Source organism: Pseudopipra pipra, chromosome 9 (genome assembly GCF_036250125.1).
Source record: "Pseudopipra pipra isolate bDixPip1 chromosome 9, bDixPip1.hap1, whole genome shotgun sequence".
Classification (NCBI taxonomy): domain Eukaryota; kingdom Metazoa; phylum Chordata; class Aves; order Passeriformes; family Pipridae; genus Pseudopipra; species Pseudopipra pipra.
The window spans coordinates 15,432,050-15,457,146 of NC_087557.1; the positions used below are offsets into that span (position 1 = coordinate 15,432,050).

The 25,097-nt window shown below is 40.4% G+C and overlaps 1 long non-coding RNA gene across 1 annotated transcript in view; it reads right to left on the reverse strand.

Annotated features, from left to right (window-relative positions):
• Positions 1 to 7,853: 7,853 nt before the first annotated feature.
• The window catches only part of LOC135418921 (uncharacterized), a 56,930-nt gene continuing 39,686 nt past the window's right edge, over positions 7,854 to 25,097 (reverse strand). Inside the window, exons 7-11 of the long non-coding RNA XR_010432747.1 lie at positions 23,624 to 23,912; positions 21,032 to 21,204; positions 19,966 to 20,212; positions 13,889 to 14,072; positions 7,854 to 8,514 (exon numbers count right to left, since the gene is read on the reverse strand). This is a non-coding gene — a long non-coding RNA (uncharacterized LOC135418921). The remainder of the gene's footprint in view (positions 8,515 to 13,888; positions 14,073 to 19,965; positions 20,213 to 21,031; positions 21,205 to 23,623; positions 23,913 to 25,097) is intronic.

The following is a 25,097-nucleotide window of genomic DNA, read 5'->3' on the forward strand; positions in this document are numbered from 1 at the left end:
GAAAGAAGAATCAATGATTCACAGTGCTGGAGAACACAAAAAATATTTCCTTTTCTCATATCTAACTAGTGTTATTTATGGTAGTTGAGTAAAATTGTGATTGCCTGGGAAAGTGCAACATCTAAATCTGAAATCTGAATTTTCCATGGACTCATCCACACCAGAGAAGAAAGCCAAAATAACACCTCCCAAACTGTCTACAGGTACTGCTCCACTGTACATATATATACATATAATCAGAATATTACCTTCTTCAATACTCACCACTGTCTTTACCAATGTCCCTCTTTTCACTTTATAGAAGGTGTTTTGTTTTGTTTTGTTTTTCTGGAGGAGAGATCAAGGACAACATGTGTGTTGCACATAAAAAATATAAAAGGTGAGAATTGTAGTTTCTCCAAAGCTAGCTTAGAACACAAGAATCACAATTAATCAAATTGATTACCAATAGATTGCAGACAAATAGGAGGGAAGAGGTCAATTTTTAAAATGGACTTTTTTTTTTTAGTAAAGATGAACATCCAGAAGAGTCCAAAGTAATTAAGTACTACAATGCAGTAACTCCTCCAGTGTTTCAGCCTAAAGCTCTGGCAGGCTGGTGTCACCATACAGACACCAGTGTCTGTTCTGACAGATTTGGGTCCTATTGGTTCCCCAGCACTATATGGTGGATTGGGTCCTCCGTGCTGAGCAAAGTCTCGGGAGCAGGGCCGAGTCCTCATGGTAGGATCATGTTGTCTGCACTAAATCCCTTCTCACTCAAATATATACAGTTCATGTGTTTGTGCCTGTGCTAAAATATTTTCATCAAGACATGAGACTGGCATTGTAATTTTGCCTGTAAACTCTATATCCAAATTCTACTTGATTGATGAATACACATTACATGATCTCATACATCGAAGACATAAATGAAACTGCTTAAAAATAGAGTCTTTTTTTTCTTCCAGAGACTTTGATGATGTTCAGCCTCAGCCTGTATTAGTCACTGAGAACTACAAAGCACAACCGTAGTCAGATATCTTTGGAAGGCAAACTGATTTTCTTCTTTCCCCTACCAGTTTAGAGAAACAGAAATATCTAACTAACATATATTGGGTACCACAGAGGTTTTTTTAAGCTTCTTGTTCTTGCCTGTTGTTATTTAGCTTTCATGCAGCTGTAGCCCTGAGAATAATTCAAGTTTGATTTTATAAAACTTGATCTTCACCTCTTTCTTTGACTGCATTTAACTGTTGTGGAAATAAGGAGAGAAGGATGCCTACTGCAGCTGGAGAAGTTAACATACCTAAATGGCACTTCTTTTATAGAGGGAAGGTTGTAATAAGTCATGTGATTTAGAGTAAAGGCAGCAGTGTGCAATGGGAGCAATTTTCTGCCCCTCAAACAGCACTTCAGGTGATGTTGTTCATCTTTCTGTGACTCGCTGTGTCAAAGCATGCCCAGAGCAGAGGTGTTCAGGGACCTGACAAGCTGTAAGTGTCCAGCTGAAAAACCTGGGAGATATCCCAGGGCTCAAAGAATTCACTTTTTCAGTTGCTCTGATTTACTTCAGAATGCACCTTTAGGGAATTTATGTCTTCCATGCCTTTAGTTTCCCATTTCCTTTCTTGTCATCTTTAAAAATCCATTAAAGATCACAGAGACAGTTTCTCCGAGCTTCCATTTCTGAGGGGCTGTGGAGCTCCATAAAGCATGCAGTTCCAGAGGTGAACTGACTCTTTTACTCTCTGCACCTTGATGTTGTTAGGACGACATTTTAATTATAGGTGATGGTTACAGACTGAAAAAACATGCTGAATTCTCCAGGGAAACAAACAGTTTTCAGTCATAAGGACTTAATGACAACTAGCTAACCAGTCCCCTTCTGCTGAACAGGAGAACATTAAAATGCAAGATAAAATGAGGTGGGGGCTGGTTTCTCAGTGTTTGTTCAAGAGATTTAAAATTATAGTAGTCCTACATCTGCCAAAAACAATCATTAAGCTTTTCAGGTGTTGCTGAAATAAAATTAAGAAAAGTTAGATTTCTTAACAATAGGCAGCTGCAGTAGTTCAGCTTGCATTTGTATTTTCGAGACAAAACATTTTGTTAGCAACATATGATGACTCGTATTTCATCTATTTTACAATATTCTTAAAGGTTTCCCTACAGTAGAATAAGTTTACATTAAAATGCCACAACAGCCTTGCTATGATTAATTTAGATTTGTCTATCACTGTGCATGCTTGCTGATTTGCCCTGGATATTATAATAACTATAGCCTGCTTGTCATTTCCCGCTAACATTGCCTCACCTGTAAAACTGCAGTAGCTCTATTTCAGCTTCCCCAGTTTCTGCCATCACCTTACTTATTACAGTACAATAAAAGAACATTTCTCGGGTGCATTCATAGATATTTTCATCATATTTCAAAAGTATTCAGAAAATTGCTGCATATTGGCACCAAAACAGATGAAATAATTCTCCACATCTCTTCATGTATGGAATGTTTCCTTCCACGTTCAAATGATGGCCAGTCTGTTATTTATGCAGAACTGGAAGGCAATGTTCCCACATACATGCAGAGCTATTTGGTTTGTTGATATAGATACCATATCATATTCCTATGCATGACTATGTCTGTATTCATACATGTTTCTCTTTTTAAAAATACAAAGCACTATAATAGAAAACCTACAGTTTGAAGTGCAAAATTTAAAAAGAAATGACAGGTCAGGTCATTTGGATATAGGCTAATTTTAAGATAGCAGAAGCAGCATGTCATTAACACAAGACCTTAGTTACACACACTGTCTGTGACTGCAGCAATTACTCTAACTGGGCAAGAGTAGTCAGATCAACACGACTGCCAGTGAAAGTGGCTGCATGAATGGACCAGCCATGAGGCACAATCTCTGCATGTTTTGGGGCTGTCAAGCTTTGCTGTTCTGTTACTTTGTAAGGAACAAAATCCTTCTGAAACATTTTTCTGTTGCTAGAAAGCTGCAAGAGCAGATGCTGCAGTCAGAGCAATTTTATTCACATAAAAAAACTCTGTTTCTAATAAATGTATCACTTGGTAGCAGGATGCTGAGAGGGGCTCACATCCTGCCCTGGCTCTGAGCAGAGCCTCATCAGTGGGTATCATGCCCGTTCCTACCAGAGAGAATTTGGCTCCCCTATAGCACTTGCAATCCAATCTAGGAGAAAATGCAATAAGTGAATTTATTAACCCATGAGAGGTGGGGATCAAGCAATGAAAACAATGAAAGACTATGTTTTAACCTATGTGCATACCTCAATGGCTCCAGGTTTAGTCGTATGTGCTAAATTAGACCATTAAACACTGTAAAGCAAATGGTGTACAGAAATGCTCTCACAGACTTGTAATTTATACTGTTACACAGAGTAGAGTAAGTTTCTTATAGTAAATAGGGTCTCATTGGATGACTAGTCTCTAACAGCACATTTTCACATAATTAAAGTGGACACAGCTTAGAAAAATTAAAAGGCTAGAATATAAGGCTCAGCTGCAAATAATATTAAATGGCATTATCAATAACAGAGATCCCAGGGTTTGCATATTAATTGTAAGAAGGTGCTAATTTGAGTGTTTTAAGCTTGCATTCACAAGCTTGTTTACATGCTTTGTTCCACCTGGACCTGTTTGGAGGTTTGTCAAAAACCTAACAAGCAGAAAAAGATTGCATTTGAAAATACACATACATGTTTAATTAAGCCAGGGCCACCGAACATTCCTCAATATATTTAGCTGTTGAGATTTAAGCACCACCAGAGCATCAGGCATTATCACCTTTTGAAGTACTGCAGAATCTTTAATATTTAAAGCACAAAGCAGACTTTAATATAAAATTCTAGCAGACCACAGAAGATTAAAGACGCATTATAAATGTGACAGTTTGTAAATGGAACACCAGTATTAAAGGGAACCCCCCTGATATTTTATAGCATATTTTTCAGGTGTATACTAAATTATAAATACAATTAAATAGCAGTAATTATTCTCTGGAAGGGGATGGCAGTTTAACTATTCTAGAAAATAGTGATTAACTAGAATGTAGGAAAGTGGTAATATGTGTTTTACCACACTGTTCTTGCAGTCAAACTTCATGCAGGAGTCTTCAGCTAATTTAAAACCACCCTGGGGCCCTACATCCATGGGCACAATGTCTTTCCTTCCATGAGGCAGGGAGTGGGGAGGGCTGCTTTCTTGGTGTCCAAAACTCCTGGCTCTTGCTTAAACTATACAGACCAACAAGACTCATTTAATAGGTTGTACCAATCCTTTAATTTGGTAAATAAACCCTATGGGACCAGAAATGCTCCATTCCTTTCACTCAGCTCTGTTTTTCCAGAGCTCCTGTGGGAGCGATGGCAACTATTAGAAGAGGGAAGGAACTCTTATGGACAAGATTTGGAGCAGACTTTCTGCTTGCCACCTCTTGTGGGGAGCTGAGTCAGGTCCCCGAAAATCAGAGCAAAGCTCTGCTGAAGGATGCAGGTTGATGGCAGTGGGCAGCATAGGGACCTGTATTCTCTATGGCTGCCAGGATTTTAGCACAGGCTGGACAGAAGGCCTCTCAAGGAATATGTCTTTCACAACTGAGAGCTGGGTCACATTTTTCTGTCCTTGTCTTTCTGCATTGCCCCTTGACCCCCTTCCCTTTAAGAAACGAACTGATGGAGGCAGCCCTTTTTATTTTCATCCCCAAAATTTGTTGGGATTTTGTTTGAGGAGACTCTCAGACTATGATTAATAATATTTAGCAATTTGCATCTTTGAAGAGGAGTTTTCATTTTGAAGGCCCTATGCATCCAGACTCTTTCAGCCTCACGAGGGAGAAAATCCCCGAACATTGGACATTCTGGGAAGCTTTCTACAGCTTGAGATAAGGGCTCAAGACTACCAAGAGAGATACTTGCAGAAGCCACGGTTTTTGGATTGTGTTTGTCTGACCAGAAAATCTCTTACTCACCCCTTGCCCACCTGGGATTTTGCCTATTCCAGGCTGCAATAAGGTCCGTGCCCAGTAATCATTAAAACTGTCGGCAAAATGAGCGGCTCTGATGTTGGCAACAACAGCTTTAAGGGGGATAAAATCTGGATAGGATTGAAGAGGAGAAGAAATTTAAAACAAGATTTTTGAAAGCACAGAAATCCAACAATTTAGCATGAATATTCAGGTCTTTGGTGCTGGGCCATACAACTCCAAGGTCTCAGTGCACAGCTAAAGCAGTTCTCAAATCTCTGGAGTGCCAGGCATATCACTGCATATAAGGGTGTTTTAATATGCATTCCAGTACAAAAGCTTAGCATATTATTTTCACTTTTATTATCAAAAAAAGGAAAATATAGTGAATGTTATCCAACAGAGTGCTTTAAAACAGAATTTTCAAATAATAAGTATAAAGAGATCTTAGTTATATTATTCATTGCAGAAATAAAAAATAAATTATACATAGTCTCCTAATAGAGATTAAAATGGATAAATAATGAAAAGATTACAATAGCTATATTTCTCAGGGTCTAGTTTATATTGTTAACCTAAGTACTGTACACTATACATGATTAGGCACACTGCTTGTATGAAATATGCAGTGCATCTGCTATTCATAAAAGCAATACCCAGGTCATGTTTTCCATGAGACTTTGCAGAAGCTGGATTTCTCACATTCTGTGTTGGCACCAGACCATGCCTCATGTCTACAGGGGATTTTTTTTTATGCAAGGATGGCAAAGGAATTTTGGTTTTGCTAAATTCCTTATTTTTCCACTGTAGCAACACCTCCTCTTCACCACAGGTTGCAGCTTCTCTGAAAACAAGGATGCCTCTACCTGCTCCTGGAAGATTTTAAAGAATTAAAATAAAATAAATATTTTCATTTGGACTAAATACAAGATTTTTATGAGCTTAGCAAAATAAAGAAGCCCACAGGGCAAAAAACAGGCACACTGTCTATCAGGGATGCTGAGAGTCCCATTGGAATTCTCTCCCCTGGCATGTCTGCCATCTTTCACTTCAGCTCAGGAACTGCAACCTGGAAAAAAATGCAGCCTCACTCAAACCCAACAATTATTCCAAAGAATAATTAGCTTAAGCAAATCAGTGTTTTATAAATTCTCCATGTTTCCAGCGTTGCCTCCTGATTCCTGTTGTGGTGGGGCTAAGTGAGTGAGGAGCAGCCCTGTCTCCCAATCCAGGGCAAGATTCCTGACTAGCCCAGCTAAGGAGCTCCCTTATCAGTCTCAGATCTGTGGATTCCCAGGGCAGTTTTGCTTATCCGAGCAATCGGCCCAGTTTCCCGCTGACCCAGCGCACCAATCTCATTTTGCCCCTCCATTGGCTTGTGCGGGGGTTTGAAACCATCGAACAAAACCAGCACCAGTGTAGATGTTACTGAGTGTATTCATGAACAAAAGTGAACATTATTGTCTTTAATGATGGAAATTATGATCTTAATCTGCTTGCTAAACCCATATTTAAATGGCTAAAATGTGTTTCGTATTCTCCAGTGCAAGGGCCCAAATCTGTTGACATTACAAGTGTCATCAACATTCAGCAGCATGGCAGCTGTCACCAGGCAGTTCAGAAAGGCTGATTTAATTGATACTTTCCATTTCAAATACAATTTGCAGTCGGCATGTGGTGAGAAATGCATCTCACCATGCAGATTTTCCTGATGCCGGAGCAAAAAAAAAAAAAAAAAAAAAGGGTGCTGCTTTTCTTTTGTAAAAAAGCTTGAAATGTAGACTAGGAAGAAGAATATTCAACTCTATATGTGAAAGTTGCTTTCATTTAAATTAACTAAATCATATTAAATCCCAGATTATTTATTTCTGTATATGAAACAGCACATCTGGCAAAATGTAAAAAGTAGCATACTATTTTTGGAAATGGGAAAGGAGGCCCTGTTCAGCTATAGGGTTTAAACTACAGTCTGCAATTGAAGCCTGAGCCCAGAATCTAATTCAGATTTGATGGCTCCAAAATTCTTCAAGCCTTTCTAAGGAGTTTGTTGGGTTTTTTTTCTAAAATAACACAAGTCTCACAAAAATAGCTGATCTCACTCTTTCACCATTGAAGGTCAAGAGATTTTAGCAAACCCAACTCCTATGACTTTTTCTATGTAGTTTAATTAATAGAACCTAAGGGTAGGCAGAACAATTTGACCATCTGAACTGACATCTGCATCACAGCCCATCACACCGTACCCAGCTGCCCTATACCAAGCCTAATAACTGGTGTTTGGCTAAGCCATAACACTTGTTTTCTTTCCTGTAAGAGAACTTTTCTCTGAACTGCACCTTTTTGTTTCTAAGGACTGTGCCTGCCTGCAGGGGCAAGTGCCACATTGCAAGACAGGGCTTTTCATAGAAACACACAGGCACAAGCACACAGTGCTCAGCTTACTGATGTGACTTTTTTTTTTTGCTCTCCTTTTTTATCTATGCTAAAGAAAAAAAGCCTTTCAGATTTTAAAATATGAAGCTAATTTTTATGCCTGAGGAGGCATTACAGCCAGAGTTGGACCATTTCAGTGCTATTTCCCACCAGAACAGCTCATGGATCCCAGCAGTGCAGCCTTAGCCGTGGCTGCAGTGAGATCCCAAGCTGAACACAGCCTCCTCGGCCTCTGCTTGGATCCCCTCAGAGAGGGAATTTCTCCATAGCTCCAGCCTACTTAGCCCTGTGCCAGAGGGCAAGTAGCCCACCAAGGGCAGGACCTATCACGGGGCTGTGCCCATGGCACAGGAGTGCATTACCTGGGAGAATCAGTGGGACTTCCCACCTTTCAGCCTGGTTGTGAACCTACCCTTGCTTTACACCTCCATTTTCAGGAGGAGATTTAGAACAAGAGCTTAGACTGGAAACTCCTTACACATCTTTTCATGTATTTCATCCAGAACCGCTCAATCCAGCTGTTCTCATTCCTGTTTTAGCAGACAAAGCAGTGGCTGAAATCCTTTTTAATTCAAACATCGCTGAATGTTCTTCTCAAGACACAACAGAGTGCTCCTGGCCCCCTCCCCCTCTCCGTATCTTGGGTGAGCACATACTTAGATCCCCCAAGCACAGTGATAATTTCTCCTTACCAGCAGAGCCAGTCATTATTTATTATATCACTCTCTCACTTCTTCAGTCTCTCCTAGTGGGAACATTGCAGTGGCTGCTGGCTAGAAAATTAGCCAAGGGAACTTCTTCTGTTGGTCTCTTTCCTCATTATACTAGTAAAAAAAATTTAACTGTGACATTCTAGCTCTCTCTGTATATATATATCAATGCAGGTTGGAAGCACACTGTAGGGGCTAATAGCGAGTAATTTAACTGTGGCTTTCTCACACGTTTTACCTTCATTCTTTCTCCAGAGTAGCAGCAGCAGAACAGTATGTTCATGTATTGTTGCTCCACATTACAAGCAGACCTTGCAAGTTTATGTCTAATCTCACTGTTTTCACTACGTTGTGTTTTTTCATGGCAATGTGATGCAATTTCTTCCAGTGTCAAGGTGCTGCCATAAATTACACAGAGATTCAGGTAATCCTTAAAGAAAAGTTTACATTTTTCCATCTTAAAAACTACCTTTAAAAAAAAACATGTCTGACTGGAAAAAAGTTCTGCGTATGCACCCACTCTGTCTGTGGTACGCAGCTAAGGGCCATTATATTAATATGTGTCCAGAGAGGTAGTTCTCTTAATTTAGGTTTAGATTCATCATCACTGAGGGCAGAACTGGTGTTGTTCATTGCTCAGACAGGAGCCATGTGAAGCAAAAAGCACAGGAACACTTTTCGTCTCCACTCAAGTGTCCCACAGCACGGCTTAGGCCAATGATGGGATCTGGTTTCAGTTCAAGAAAATTAGTAGGTGTGCTCAGCTGTTCAAAAGAGCTCTGTGCATGTCCAGGTCACTGTTTTTATGTGTTGGGATATATCTGTGCCAAGTGCATGCATTCAGATCCATGGGGAGAACATTCACACTTTACCCAATGGATAAAGAAAAAGGATTGAGTAATTTTGTGTAATAATGATATATTTGGGAATGGTCACACTAAATCATGTGACTCTTCCCCAGAATCCCTTCTTGAAACAAACACAAAGGGGAGCTGCACATGACAGCATTACAAATGTTCAAATGTCTTGAAAACTTTGGATTTTGATATCCCTGATTTTGACCCAGATCCATTACATATAAATACACATCCTTCTAGGAATATAGACAAAGTAAAATTTTGTGATTTACGGTAAGGTTTATAAAAATACAAATCTGCTTAAATATTTTGCAGAATGTCCAAAATGTTGAGGTTAGGGGTGAAAGAAGCTTGGAAACACATTCACTTTTTCTTTTCACCCCAACTAGTTTTCAGCATTGAAGTGCTGCTGATTACAGGTGTGCAACTCTTCATCTAGAAGAGACGTATTCAAATCCTTATTTCCTCAATCAGTCTGCTGGTCCTGATGAGAGCTATCAGCAGCAGGAAGCAGTCCCTGCACCCTGCACTGCCCAGTGACTCTGAGTGTCCCCAGATGGCACTGGGGGCACCTCTTCTTTCCTGGCCCTCTCCTCCCCATTCCCTGTGCTCGCCTGGCGCGTGCAGCCGGCTCGCGTGTTGCAGCGGTGTGTAATTGGCTGGGTAACTCCATGCACCTAGCAACGCAGATGTCAGACGCTGGCTCTTGCCCAAAGGGAAGGAGGACGAGGACAGTAAACAAAGACCTTGGTGTCCTCCATTTTGGAGCGCCTGCTGTAAGTTTTACTCTCTTCACTTTGAATTATAGTGGCAGTGCTTTGAGCAACTACATCTGAAGTACTCCAGCAACATCACACTCTTTTTCCACCACCACTCTGATGACCACCAGTATAATTCAAAGAGAAAGAGTAAAAACTCACCTCTAGGTATAAAAAAAGAGAGAGAGTTTATTCCCTGCCAGAAGAAACAATACGACCAGAATTATAGCAGTTTCTACCCTGAACTGTAAAAGTAATGCTTTCTGTTAGCCAATGAATAAAACTGTCCTTTTTCAGGAAAACCATCTTTCACACTTATAATATTATCTTTTCACTAGATGCTGAATACAGTGGTTTATTATATCTAGCTATTTTTTTATCAAGGAAAAGGTAACAGAAGAGAAAAAGTAATGCTTTTTTTTTCTGCTTATGGAAAAGGAGGAAAGGAGAAGAATCTCTCTATATTTGCATTGCTAATTAGCAGAAAGCACACAGATAATACAGTGATCAGCACTGTACACACGTTTTGAGAGATGAACAAACATTGTGCTATATTTGAATATGCAAGTGTACCATTTGTGTAGTTTATGTTGCATCCAGGCTTTTCCACAGGGCTCCACAAAGGACACACTGAAAACCCCCGATGGCGGGCTGGGGGGGATGTTGGGGTATGATTTGTTTACCCTGGAAAGGGCAATGCAGGGGCACAGCTTGCTTTTCAATGTCATTTTGGTGTTTCTTCACCCCCAAACAAATTCACCAGCTGGGTTGACTGAGGAAAAGGAATTTAAGAGCCTTGTCCAAGGTCACCCTAAGGAGTGAGCAAGTCAAGCTACTTACTCAAGGGCACTGAGTGCTTCAGTGGCCCAACCTACCTCCCACTAGCTTCAGGTTGTTTGTGCCAACCTCTGCCCCCCTCACTGCATAGCCTTCCCCACGCAAGCTGTACACTGTAAAGTTCACAGCAAAGCCAATGAAGCACCCTGCATCATCCATCCATATTCTCCATGAGATAAGAATAGTTCCTTAAACCTTTGTTCATGGCAGATGTTTTCCTGATCTGATGGTTTTTTTCTAAGTGTCAGTGTCTATCCACAGACTATATCTTGATGTACATCCCCATGCCTGGATATATGAATAGTTTTATGAGACGAACACAGTTTGAAAAACTGAGGTCAAACCTGAAGAAGGTTGAAGAAGCTGGGATAGCGCAAAACATATAGCTTGAAATAAACACTGGCTCATCTCATAGAGGTCATTTTATTAGGAAAATGCAGTAACTCTTGGAAAACACTAGCCGCATTATCAAGCTTGACAGAAACTTAGCTTCTGCCCATTCACATATGTGGCCTCAACAACAGCAAATACCTCATCCACAGGTATTCTTTCATTTAGGGTATGTCCATAAAACCAACTGCACAGTAATCTCTTTTCTGTCTAATTCCCTTAGCTTCTCTTACCCGAACACAAAGAGTGTACATTCAGCAATATTTTTTGAGAACTTAAACTAAAAAACCCACTGCTTATGCCCTAAACACCATTTCATTTGCCTGGCAAGTTGAGTATCTACATGAGAACAGAGTACTTATTTACATGGCATAATCTACAGGGGTTTGATCTCCAGGTTGACAAGTTCAAACTGCCAGGGACTCCCTCTCTACTCCTCCCTTTCCCTGGATAGGCAGGGTGTTTTACTGTAGGTCAAACCTACACAAAGTCATTTCCATGCAGGGAAAGCTCTTTGAGTATATGAGACCAGCTCTGGTGTCACCCGGGTTTAGCTTGATCTTCCACTGAGCTGACTCTGGTCTTCTGCTGGATTCACTCATCAACATGGCAAGAGCTCCAGACACACATGGGGGAAAACTCCCCAGCGCTTGTCTGGATCCATGTATTTGGAAAGTCATATCCCTAAGCACACCTCTAAATCCTTACCTACCAATTTCAGCTAGGATAGCTTACACATGATTTACCCATAAGAAGACGATTTTTATCGACTCCTGTTCTTCCCCCGAGTGTGGCTGTAAAGCTGTCTTTAAATCTGGACTCTGACATTTCACTGACAAAATGTTACTTACACTGGAGAGAAAATAACCAAGTTTTGCTGTTGGCAGGTCTGCTTGAATATTGTCACCTTGAACCCACATGTGCAATGAGCACTGTTTGGAGGCAGCTCACTGTACCTTGTAAGGTCCCAACAACTACCTCTATGCAAGTGAAGCACAGAGTGACAAACCCCCTCCAGCTACCCTGGCACCAGTGTGCAGATCTTGTCTGCATTCCAAGAGTTCAGTTGACAGCCCTGAGCCCTCTGCTGAGAGTCGGGAATGCTGTTTGTGTCCTTGCAGGTCTAGTGGTCAGCTTCAGTCAACTATCAGATTTTCATCTCAGTTATATTTATGGCCAGTGATGAACAGTATGAGCAGTAGTGCAATTTAAAGAACTAATTAATGTACTTTCAGAAAAGTGAAGGTATTATAAATCCTGTCAGGTCCCGGTATGAAAAAGCAGTTTCAATATTTTCTTTTATAAATGTACTCTCTAATTCTAAGCAGATTCTTCTCACCAAGGCTCTCTATCTACTGAGGACAACAGAGGACAACTATCATCTGAAGCCATTTCAAATATAGTCACAAACAAATACTTGTATTAATATTAAACATGTAGTTGTTTCAAGAGCATGTATTTTTTTTGTATAGAGATCACACTATTCTTTTGAAGAGCCAATAGGGCTTTTGTTCGCAGCTCCTTTTAAACAATCTGGATATTAACTTTTCTACTACTGCAAGCCTCTGAGCAACTTCCAGCAATATTCTCCAGACAGGTGTTTGCATGAAACGTGTCTTACAAAGACCTTGGGCAGACAGCTAAGGAGTTTTACCTTGTGCATATTAGCAGCCCAAGTGCTCAAATGCCACGAAGGGCTCTACAAGATCCTACGACTGGTTCCCTGGTGCTGCAGAGCCTGTTACTTTATTGGTAGTATGAACCAGAGAAATGTTATGTTTTTCAGAGAAAGAGTTATGGGCTTTGTGTGAGCGAACGTGAGAAGAATGGATAACAGCAAACCAGCCCATCCCAGCTCCCCACTTTCCCCTTGATGTCTCTGTGGTTGCAGACAAGTTTCTTCTGGTCCCCATGAGAATGGTGAGACAGTCTTTAGCAATTAGCCCAGGGAGGGAGAGGCTAATTGTACCAATTAGCAGTGGAGCACCAGGTGGGGAGACTTAGAGCCCAGCCAAGAGGGGACTAATAAAATGACTGCCGGGGTCAGTGAGGCAGCACAACTGGGGGGAGGAAGGAGAGATAGAACTGCTGATTGCATCTAATTGGACCTTTTGTTTCCACTTTGAAATAGCCTTTTCGAAGCATTTAAAAAGAATGGGAGGATCAGTCAGATCTGTGGCTTGAGGAGTCCTTACAGGGGCAGCAGGGGAAGGAGAAGCCCAGGTACAGCCATCAACACCAGCCTTGCCAATTCCCTCACAGCTCATGTGGCTCAGAGCAGCCTTGTTCTTCCCCAGTACCCAGTGAAGCCTCTGTGGAGGCCCAGAGTTGTTGTGTAGCCACACTTTGCAATGTTCACCCACATTTTAAGCACTATAAGGTCCTCAAGGGGTCTCACTCAGAGAATAATATCTTGCCTTGCTCAGGTTTTCCTCCCTGTAGCTCAAGGTTCCTACATGGAAACAACTGTAAATGGAGGGCACCTCAATCCCCTTGTGCCCTGGATTCAAACTGTATTACAGTGACACGTGCTTAAGTGACAGAATAACACACCTGATCGCAGCAGATCACATTATAACAAGGTTGTTGCAAAACACTCATCAACGTCGTTTTTGCAACAGTCATTGGTCTCTCTGGGTTTCAGAGCAGTACTTAAACCAGTCTTCGGGATATTTTGAAGTGAGGCACACAGCTTCACACTTCAGGAGGACAAAGGCTGGCAGAGGCCCTCTCTATGAGCTACTCTTTCACTACTCCGCATCCATGGTCTTAATTTTCGCTCCAAAAGCACACTGTAAGTACTTGCCAGTGTGCTCCAAAACCAGCCCAAAGCAACCACAGAAAAATCAAACAATTAAAACAATAAAAGCATTGAGTCATACAAACTACAAATACCCATAACGTCACAGCTTAACTACACAGCTACTTACTAAGACTTATTGGGTGGTGCTTTATACCAGATCATCTTGGTGAATGCCGGACTTATGAGTCTGTCCCCTCTTCTGCCTGCAGTAACTTGAAGGCAGACCTCTGCCGTTCTGCAGACCGTGGGCTGTCCAGAGCAGGGCTGCATAAAGGCACATCTGAGTCTTTCCACCAAAGTCACTCCATTTTCTAGAAAATAAGACAAAGTTCAATTTACCAGATGCCAGGACCATATACACTGCAGATGCTGTTTTTCTTCCTTACCTAAAGGGAGGACACATCCTACAGTCCCAGCTCCATGGCTGTCACCGAACTAGTGCTTCACGTGAACAGCACAGACAGCGCCTGCAGCAGGAAGCGCTGCAGAACTGAAGGGTAACACTGTTGGACATCCTCCAAAAGGGAAAAGTTATGCTACCCTTTCTGTTGGTGAGTGTTAGGGCTGTTCAAAGGCCTAACTGTTCACCTGTTGCATGGGGAGCACCAGCAAGAACCTCAGGGCTTTGAACTGTCAGGATGACGAAGGCATTACAATGGCAAGACACTTGTACCTAAGAGGTTGGTCCTAGTTTTTGCATGAGACTGAGCCTTCTACCTGCATAACCAGGCAGTCAGTGGACTCAAGCAGTCTGGGCCACCCTCTCTCACAGAAACAGAAACTGGTCACTCGGCCAAACACTCACTTTCTGGAGCATAAACCTTTTGAAAACAAACAAAAAAACCCCTTGAGGCTCAGGAAAGACCAGCGAACCATACAGACCTAGTGAGATGGTCCAGGTCCAAATTAGCAGCACTGAACAGCGGTTCAACAGTGCAAAACCTTTCAGCTTTTTGCTATCAGTATCAGAAGAAAACCAGGGTGCATTTAAACTCCAGCACCTTGCCACAGTTTAACAGTAAATGGCCTATATTGAATAGCTGGCAACACATTCACTCTCCTTGTTTTCCTTCCTTGTTAAATGTTTCCTGGCATGGTGACAGGTAAAGCGTAATACAGCTTGGCAATATGGCTTTTACATGGTGAAACAGCTCCTCCGTGCTACGCTAGAACACATATTACTGTGACAAGGGGCTTTATTCTGAATTATCTGCACATACTAAAAGCCAGTGGGAAATTGGAGGAGAGTTTAGTGAAAACTACATAAGATTTTGTTACCGCTGAGCGGAAAATTTTGGATGGAAATCACAGAGTGTGGGGCTTAATCACAGCTCCTTCTGCTCGGCACATTATGGAATGCAGCCCCAGCCATTAAAAATTCACTTGGGAAAGGTGGATGGTTATCCAGCATTAAGCATGTTTCTGTGGCACTGAATTCTTCAGATTGCTTACTGGACGTAAGTCATCCAGTTTTTAACCTGACAATGCTTGTTGATAAAAACAGTACTGAGAACTGGATGGAGCACTTACACAAAGCTGATAGATAGATGGAGAGGATTTTTCCTGTGGCAGGGGAGCTGGTTAGGAATAAAGCTGTGCTGACTTCTAAGCATGGAGATGATCAGGTTATGCAATTATTTTTTAACATATATATGAGTGATAGAGAGCAGAAACCCATGCAAACCTGGCTCTGTGCTGCTCTTCCTTGGAAACAGTCTTCCCCAGAGCCACTGTTGTGCTGTTACAGAGGCATCTTCACTTGGCAGTTTTCTGAAATGTAGGAGCCATTTTGCATTTCAAATTCATGAGATATTTTGTATCAAGAAGCTGCTATTAAACAAAGCTCTTACTTGCTCTGTGGGCTGGGATAAAATGCTAAAGACATTCCGGCTGATACAAGTTGTTGAAAGTTTGAGTGGAAGAAAATGACCGAGAGAAGAACAGAGACATTTCTGTGCCAGCAGGTTGTTCTGTTTCTATCTCATAGACTTATTTTTCATATTCAACATTTTCATATTGCTGCTTTGTTCAGCCTATGAGAGGTTTCATGCAATGGTCATAACTGGGGTGTTGGATGAGGTTTTTTCCCCTTGAAGATTGTTTCTATTTAATGTCAAAATGATGAGCTCACTTCGTATTTTCAGATTTTTTAAACTGGTTTGGAAAAATCAAGGCTCAGGCCATTTTCACCATCCCAGACCTACCAGAGGCCTCAGACAATGACCTGATAGCTTGAAGTTCAAGAGAATGTAAGTCAGACTGAATAGGGCCTAAGGCAAAAAAAGAGTCTGTGCTGGTATACCTCTTTTCATTAAATGAGAAGACTGGTATCTTTACTGTCTTGGTTATCTCAGCCATCAAGAACTCTCATAGGAAGACAGAAACCATCTCTCTAGTATCCTCTGTGTGGGAAGCACTATCAGAAATATCAAGTAAACAAGTGACTACAGTCTTCAGATGCTGCCTACCATTGGCCACACAGGACATCCACCACGCAGGGCTGGATATCCACCAGGTAAGCTGGATAACCACAAGTAAGTATTGGGGAGCAAGGATGAATAAAGGCAAAAATGTTCTTTGCCATTGTTGTTACAAGAACTCCTGGAGATTCACATTATATGGAGACATTCCAGAATAAATGTAACCGTGCCAAAAAAAAGGGGGGGCAATGAGGGACCTAAGGTTACCTTGGCCATTTCTGTCAGATGTTTCTTATGACCTCCAAGTGACTAATGCAGTCCTCACCAGCTGAACAGCAGCCTTCATCTGTGCTCCATGCTACATGACAGGGAACTGACCATACTTTGAAGACAGGAGACAAGCCTCATAAGTAGTCTGTCAGCCGAATTATTTCTGAAGCCCTTGATTAATAATGTAGGAACTCAGTGATCTTGGAAAACTTTAGCATCAGCACTGTTCTTGGCTGAATAGAACAGCTGTTGACATCCTTGTTGCTGTTTCTTGGCTGAAGACAGATGTTTGTGAGGTTAGATGGAAAAGGCAAGAGTGTATGAACAGTGGAAAACCCTCATTGCTTCCTTATACTTACATGGGGACTCAATCTGTATTCTAGGAAGTCTTTTAGATTATAATTGCTCCATGAGTAAGTATGTGCCAATGGCATCTCTTAGGAGTTGAGACAAGGAGTACACTCCTGTTACTTGTATGATGATGTCTGAATAGTCCTCACATGGCAGAGAAAATACAAGTGCACTAGGAAAGAGCAATAAATACCATTAACTGCTCTACTGGATTGGATTTTTGAAGGGTGCTCTGGTCTCAGATGTTAATGGAGTGGCTTAATTTTCCTTGAAATGGTCATAAACTCAGGAAAATGTAATTCAGGGATGAGGCATGATAACTTGTGTTGAAAAAAGGCTGGATGTTCTTAAGGCCTAAAGAAAGATTGTTCAGCAGTAGATCAGCTGTGTAAAAATGTGACCCCTCTAATGCTTTCAAGTTCAAAATGATTTGCTGGGAAAGTGTCATTTGAACAAGTTAAAGCTTCACAGTTTACTAAAGGATGTGTTTTGTATTCTGGTCCAAGTATGACTACACCAGAAAATGCTTTTCCTGCATCATCTGAAATATCAAATGTAAGGCAAAATTTTGCTTCAAACTTCCATGAAGAGCTAAAGCCTCTCTACCCCCAATAATATACAAACTACATAGTAAATCACCTTTCTGAAAACATTTCACCCACTTTTTACTTTCAGTCCAACTATTAAAGGCTTCTGTAAGTAAACCTCTTATTTCTTTAAGAGAATAAAACTGCCCTGAGCTTACAGACACTTTCACCTTGGGAATCCCATGAAGAAAACTGTCCTGGGGATGGAGAAGTAAGACCCTGTCTCAGGAGGTCCTGGGTCCCTGCTGGTCTCAGAGCTGTCCCATCAGCAAGTCCCCCTGAGAGAAACATCAAGCAAGAAGCAAGCTTCATCCTGCAGAGGGAAGACCTGTGCCAGAGGCGTGCTCAGGCATGATCAGACTATTTACAGGTATAGGAAATTTGCTGGGATCAGTCTTCATTCACTTTTCTTCTTTCCAGATTTTTTTCTCAGGCTGGCAACGTTTTTCCTGCACAGGAGCTGCTTCTATAGCCCTTAGACAAGACATTAGGAACTTCTTCTTTTCATGCTGTGGGAGCAGAGGCTTTAACCACACTGCCCCAGTTATATGGACAGGTGAACTCAGGATTTGAGCATTAATGTTATAAAGTTGAGAAGTGGGGCTAGAAAGAAGGTTGGTGAGGGGAATGGTCATGATTTACTCAAGATCTTGAGGGGAAGGATGGCATGAATTTGGAAGGAAGCCAGAACAAGTAATCTCATCCATGGCTCTTGTGTTGAGAAATAATCCTAAGCAGAAAACAGATCGCTGTCCCCAGACTCCTGTGGTTCCTGTATTGAAACCAGTAGGACCATTACAGCAAGGAAAGAGGTTAATAACCAACTCATTTCTCTGAGCCAGCAAATACAAGGCAGAAACTAGCTGGAGGGTACCCAGAGCGGCTCCTAGGCTATTGCCACAAAAAAAAAATCTCGGTGCCCTGCCACTGCAGATATGAGAGAGGTTTGAGGAGGTTTACAGCTGTAGGACTGATAGTTTTTAAGCACTGATTAGCTGATATAGGATTAAGCATGTATTATCCAGCCCATGTGCCATCTGACGCACTTTCAGAAAAACACCCCACCAGAGGTGCTGTTTAAACACCAAGTGTAGGTGATGTTTGCTATTATGTAGGTGTTACTAAATGATTTGGGAATGAAAGCATTTTTTAATTTAAATCTTATAAATTATTAGGTTTTTTCCAAAGTTAAGTAATTTATATTATTAAATCTGCTTTTGTGTTTTTCAGCACTGAACCAATAATTATACAATATAACACAACGAACAAAACAGGGTCCATCACACTCTATCATCTACTACTATTTATCTATGTTTGTATAACAATGTCATCATTTGATCAAATAATAGCAGATTCCACAATATGTCATTCACGTATCCCCAGTTTATCTATAATGATTTTCCTCTTGTCAGCTCATTTCTTGAACCTTTGCTGAATCTGGTTTCAATAGTACCATAAACAATCATCATTGCATTGTAAAACTGGAAACTCTCCACTAAAATAGTGTTTTGATCTGGGTTGCCATAGTAATAAGTCTGTGCTCCCCTCTTTGGAGGCCTTGTTATATGAAGTATCTGTGATTTGCTCAGAATGGCCCCAGTTCATCTGTCAAAGTAGGTTTTTCCTTTTTTAAAATAATGATCTAGAAAATCCCACAGTGGCAACAAATATTTTACAACCATAACGAGAAACATTGTATCACTCAAGCTTTGTAAATCTATGCCATTATTGCATTAGAATAAATCACTTTCCTTAGGTATATTACTTAGAAATATGCAATTCTAATTTTAGAGCATGTATTCAATAGGGGGTATTTATTTTTTATGTAAAGAGAATTATTAACTTTGACTTCAAAAATACATCACATGTCAGATTGTGTTTAGAGGCCCTGCAGCAAAAAGAAAAAAACCCTGAATTTTTTTCTTATTTCTATCAAAATACCACAAATATCCAGTCGGTTTCAGATTTAGTTACTCTAGTCCATTCTTAAGTGCTGATTTTTATAATGAGATCAGATATTACCATAGATTTTACAACTGCACACCCAGATAAATGATATTCAGATTATATGCTTGCAAAAATTAGAAGTCCTGAAAATACATCAATGACACTATGAAAATATATCACTATACATTATTTTAAATAAAAATGCTCCAGTCAGTTACAGTAATTTGATACATGAACTATGATATTTCCTCTTGCAGGAATGAGAGTAAACAAACACTACATCAACACGCCAGTGACAGACTCCATGGAAAGAAGTAAGGATGGGGATCATATTTTATCTAAGACAAATGGTTAAGTTGGGTACTTTATGTAAGTTGCTACCAGCTACAGGATTACTTCATGTAACTCACTGTCAGCTACTGCCTCATAATACCTGACAGGGGAATATTAAAATCATCAGTGGGAGAAGGTACGGAAGGTATCTATCCCTTATTCAATGAATTCTAATTAAAAAGTAATTAGTGTACGGTGAGGAATCTGCCAGCCTCAGGCTCCTCCCCGCACGTAATGTTAGTTTACTCCTTGGCAAAGCAGGAGGTGAGCTGAGGTGCATATGCATATTTCCTTACATTTTGCCAGTTACTTAGTTCTAAGTAGTGCCAGACCATGGGAAGTCTTCGGAAATAGTTTTATATCATTTTGCTGAGTGGATCCCCAGAAGACGCTGTGGGGGCAGAGGTACTACACATCTTCTGTTATAATTGACCTGGGCTTTGAGATTTCTCTGTCATGATGTATCCCAGAAAGGTGCATGATGGGAAGAAACTTGTTATTCCTCCAGCAGTGCCAAATGGACAAGATCAAGTAGGCCTGGGACTTGAAAAAAAGGAAGAAATATTGACAGATAAGTAACCACTCCAGTAAATGACAGGCAGGCACAGGAAGCTTGATTTCCTTGGGATTCAGAGGTAATCTATTAACCTTAAAACATCTCAGTGCAAATGTCATAGTTTTTTTTAAAAAATACAAAAATATAAGATGTTTAATTGAAATCATTAGGTCTATTTTGATTTCTTTACTCCTTGCAAGTTATCAGAGTGGGAACAAAAATCCACCCATGACTAAGAAAGCTAAACTCAGACTTAATTCAGCCCAAAATATTTATTCATCAGATTACCAGAAATGTATCTGTAATATAGCTCAAGAACTTTAAAGGTGTCCTCTGAGAAGGTGTCATTTTTTATGGCTCTGTGACTGGCATTGAAACATCTGATTTCAAATTCTTTGGATAGTAGCTCATCAACAGCCAGGAAAATGCTCAGACAAATTGACATCAATAAGGTGGATTGGACTAATTAAGAGCAGAATTTGTCTCTTGAGACTACTGTCTCATTTAGCGCACTCAGCGCCAGCCCAGCCCATACCGATGCACGTCCTGGGGCCCAGGAGAAGAGTTCTCCTGGCTGCTGTGTACACACACACCTGGTCTCATATCCCAGACTCAGGATGAAGTGCTAGTTCTCCATGCTGGCACGATCCACAACAAAAGAATTACAAGTACTCTGGATTTAGGCTCCATTATAGAAGATTTCTGTAATTTCTACTTTAAGATGCTCTCATCTTCCCACTGCTTGCATCTGGGAATTCTCTTGCACTGAGGTATCCTCTTGACCAGAAGCAGCTTTGCTACCTTACCCAAAATTCTGTTGACATTTGGCTGAGGTTCCAGTTAAAAAAATCATTCCTGCTCTCCCCTGTGTGTCCCCCCTGTTGAATTCTTGTATCCTGTGAGGCTCTCTGGGTCAGCCACATCCAGACTCATGGCACAGCAATATTGCACATTGCCTCAGGCCCTGCAAAAGAGGTTGCTGGAACAGAGAGGGAAGTAGGATGAAGAGGCCAAATTCCCTCCACCTTGCAACTCTCTAGACAGCCTATATGCCTCCTACAACCCATTCACATCGTCTGTTGCAGGACCAGCATGAGGAAAAAGCTTCAAAACAATGGAACACAAAAGGAAAAAGGGGATGAATTGCCTTGACCTCACCATGCAGTCTACCTCCAATCATTCTTAATTGACATCTTCCTTGCTACAGTTTAAACAGATTACACTTTGATCTATCTACCCTTGAAAATCGATTATTTATATGAATTGAACACACGGCACAATAATTCCCTTCTTCCTTTCCATAACTTTTTTCATATTTGTTGAAGTCTTTTACACTCCCTCAGTCTCTTTCTCCAGGTTAAATTACACCACTCACTCAATCTTCCCTAGTAGATTGTGTTTTCCAGACCACTAGCTGTTTCTGTTCTTATCCTCTGGACAGTTTCTTATTGATCATCCACTTCTGGAGATTTGTTTCTTGTTTTGCCATGACAGCAAGCCAAATAAGGTAACAGTTGGTCCTGGAAATTAGTTATGTTGAAGAAAGAGAGACATTTACTGCTCACTCAGCTTGGTAGAGACTCACAGGTCTCTAGAGATACAGGTTTGGTCCCACAGATCCATTTAACCAAGAATGGAGTTTAATTCTGGGTGGATTAAGACCCCAAGACATATGCTCACCATGATTTACAGGAGTAATCTGTTAAGCTTGAGGAGACACAATGTGTAATTCAAAATTACGTCTGCATCTTTACAGAAACAAATTTGCATCACCTACAATATACCTACAAAAAATCCCCAAAATACTGCTTAATATTTTCAACAACTTAAAGTTTTAACTTTTTTTTCCTATTGTACTTATATGTTAATATAATTAAATTATATTCCCTTTTGATATCTTCTCCTCTTAGGTTACATGACACCTGATTCTCATTTATACCAGGACTGCTTTTGGCTTGCTCTTGATAATAGCATGTAGATTAGATACAACAAAATATACTCCCACCTAAATGTCCCTCTACTCTGTCAGAGTGATGTAACATAGCATTAGTGTAAATGAATCCTAGACCTCAACTTTGTAGATCTATATTGACTTTTTTAAGTTTGAGGTCTTAGTATGATGTAAAAGCAGGTGCAATTGTATTTTCAGTAAAGTATTATCATATTCTTAATGCCATAACATACATTTTCATAAAATAGTAATGTAGGTTTTCCAGTGCATAATTTGGTGGCTTTGGGAATATTAGAAGAGGAACTGTGTTGAATCTGGATTCTGAAATATGCCTTAATACCTACTTGCTAATTATTATCAGGCCATCTGCAATGCTCTGCAGTCACTTTATGAGAGATCTCTCTTGACCTATCCTGCGTTTGTCCACTACACCCACCCTTTCCATCAGCTCAGCATGGACTCAGTATTACTCAGTTTTTTCATGCTGTGAGGGGTTAGGTGAGGCAAAGGCTCACACACCAGAGTCTCATTCTATCTCCTAACTCTTTTTCTGTCCACCTAAAGTCTCCTAATTGTAACCATGAAGAACATAATGGGAAAAGCGTATCGACTTGTTTAATTTAAAACAGGGTATGTGAACTATCTTTACAATAACTACTTGTTTCAATAATTTATAACTGTGATGCTATACCTGACAAAATGATTCAGATAACTAGAGCAATGTGCACTTTAAGTTTAAAGTCAAGGTCTTCCTTGCTCATTTTAATGACTTCTCTTGTGCACGAGATATTAATATTCCTGTGAGCAAACATAGCACTGACTCATTAATCAATAGGGGCTGGCTCCTCTACATAATAACAATAGCTGTACTAGATAATTAACTTTTGTTCCATTGGCTTTAGTTTGTACATAATTTCCAGTGGCTGACACTGGTTAATAAAAAGCTTCACAGATGACAGACACCTTTTAAAACTCCTTTTACTTGTTTTGGAAAATGATCCACACCTACTGACATAAGTAAAATACAGTGTTGGTGTCGGTGTGTGTCCATGCCATATTTAAAAGGAGGCAACTGACAATAAATAAAAGACCTAATAAATATTGTAAGGCTTCAGTGAGTCCTGCTGTTAAATTGTAGCATAGTGAAGGATTTGCATTTTCCTGTCATGTAGTTATAAGACTAGAGATAAAGGTATGTCTACAATTATATGAGTATTCTAGGCAACTGGCAGATTTCTTCAGTCCAGATTGGGATAAGAAACACATATGTTTCTGCACCAGCTTTTTTTCCACAAACACGTTTTTAATATTAGGGCAAGTTCACCAAAAGTGGCAACAGCAGAAACTCTACTGTAGCACTGAGAGAGTTATAGAGTGAGGTACAGCACTGTCTGTGCCAGAACACAAATGAAAAAGTAGCTTTAAATCCAAAATTTTGCTTACTCACTTTGCAAGATGGGTCCAGAGACAGCTGCAGTGGCATCTTCCAGGACTCATGGACTACGGACTACGGCACAGGGGCAGGCGTGTGCAGCACGGAAGAGGGAACTCCTAGGGCATGGCCACTCACAGACAGCCACCATGAGACACCAGGGACGGATGGCTCTTTGCCCAGCCTATCATTTCCTTTGCTTCCATCATTAAGGATTTTCAGTCAATGTTACTTATGCTTTCTTCCTTAAAAAAAAAACCCCAAAACACAGGGGGACCCAACTTGATGTCATTAGCAGAGCAGACTGGAGAGGGAGAAATACAGGACCTGGAGTCTTCAAAACCTACTTTTCTTCCAAAATGAAAGTAAATTTTTCTTTAGAAATAGAAGAAATCTTAAATCACTTAATGTTTTCTTTTGATGTATTACATGTTTAAATTGTCTTGTCATCTAGAGTATAACAGCATTAAATAAACCACACACATGAGAAATTTGAAAAGCAAAAATGGAAATACTGTATTTCATAAATATCGATCTGTCTGCCAAATACTGAGTTTCTGACACCCCTATATCTCTTTCTGACTGATATGGGTTGTTGGGGAAGTCAGTCTGGTATTCTTTCAGAGATGATGGAAGTGGATTTTCTGAAGAAAATAATGTCCCACTGACTTTTCGTTAGCTAGATATTTACCTGTAGATACTAGTTCTGAGATCAACTGTGCTTACAATCCACTGTAGAACAAGAAAGTTCAGTATAACATATGTTCCACAATTCTCATCTATGGCTGTATTCTCCTTTGTGATGTTGAGTGTTGCAGGATCCAGACATTCAGCCATGTAAATCACTGCAGCTCACGGACACCAACTGAGCTACCATGATTTGCCCAGATGAAAATCATCCCTTAGATCTGATGTTGATAAAGCATCCTCACAAATGTGAGCATAAACCATTTGTGAAATGTTTCTGCTTTCAGTTTCAAAGATGAAGATAGCTATCTCCCTTATTCATACAAAACACCCCACGCAGAGAATGCCTTGATTAAGCCTTAAATCAAAAGCTAAAGCATGTGAAACAAAGGAGCCTCATGGACCTGTTAGAAGAAAAATGCAGGCTGAGTACTTATTTGCATTATACAGTATGTTCTTCAGCAGGAATAAAATATACTGCAAGTCAATGGCCCGTCAGCTTCTATATAGAAGGGAAAACATTCTTGTGTTCAAAATTGTGGAAATATCAATATTTCAAAAGGTAGTTTTACGGTTCATTCAAGCACTGATAAGAAATCATTACACTTTTTAAGAATATTGATGATTACGGAGAGGCATTTAATGGAGGGAAAGCCTTTTTTTGCAGTTCGTTAGTTTGTGCATGTCTAATTGACTCTTCAAGACTCTTTTGCATGAGATACTAAACACAGTTTTAACCAGATTATTTTTATACCAGTTATATGCAAATGTCTCCACCTTACAGAAATTTCCTTTCCAGGTC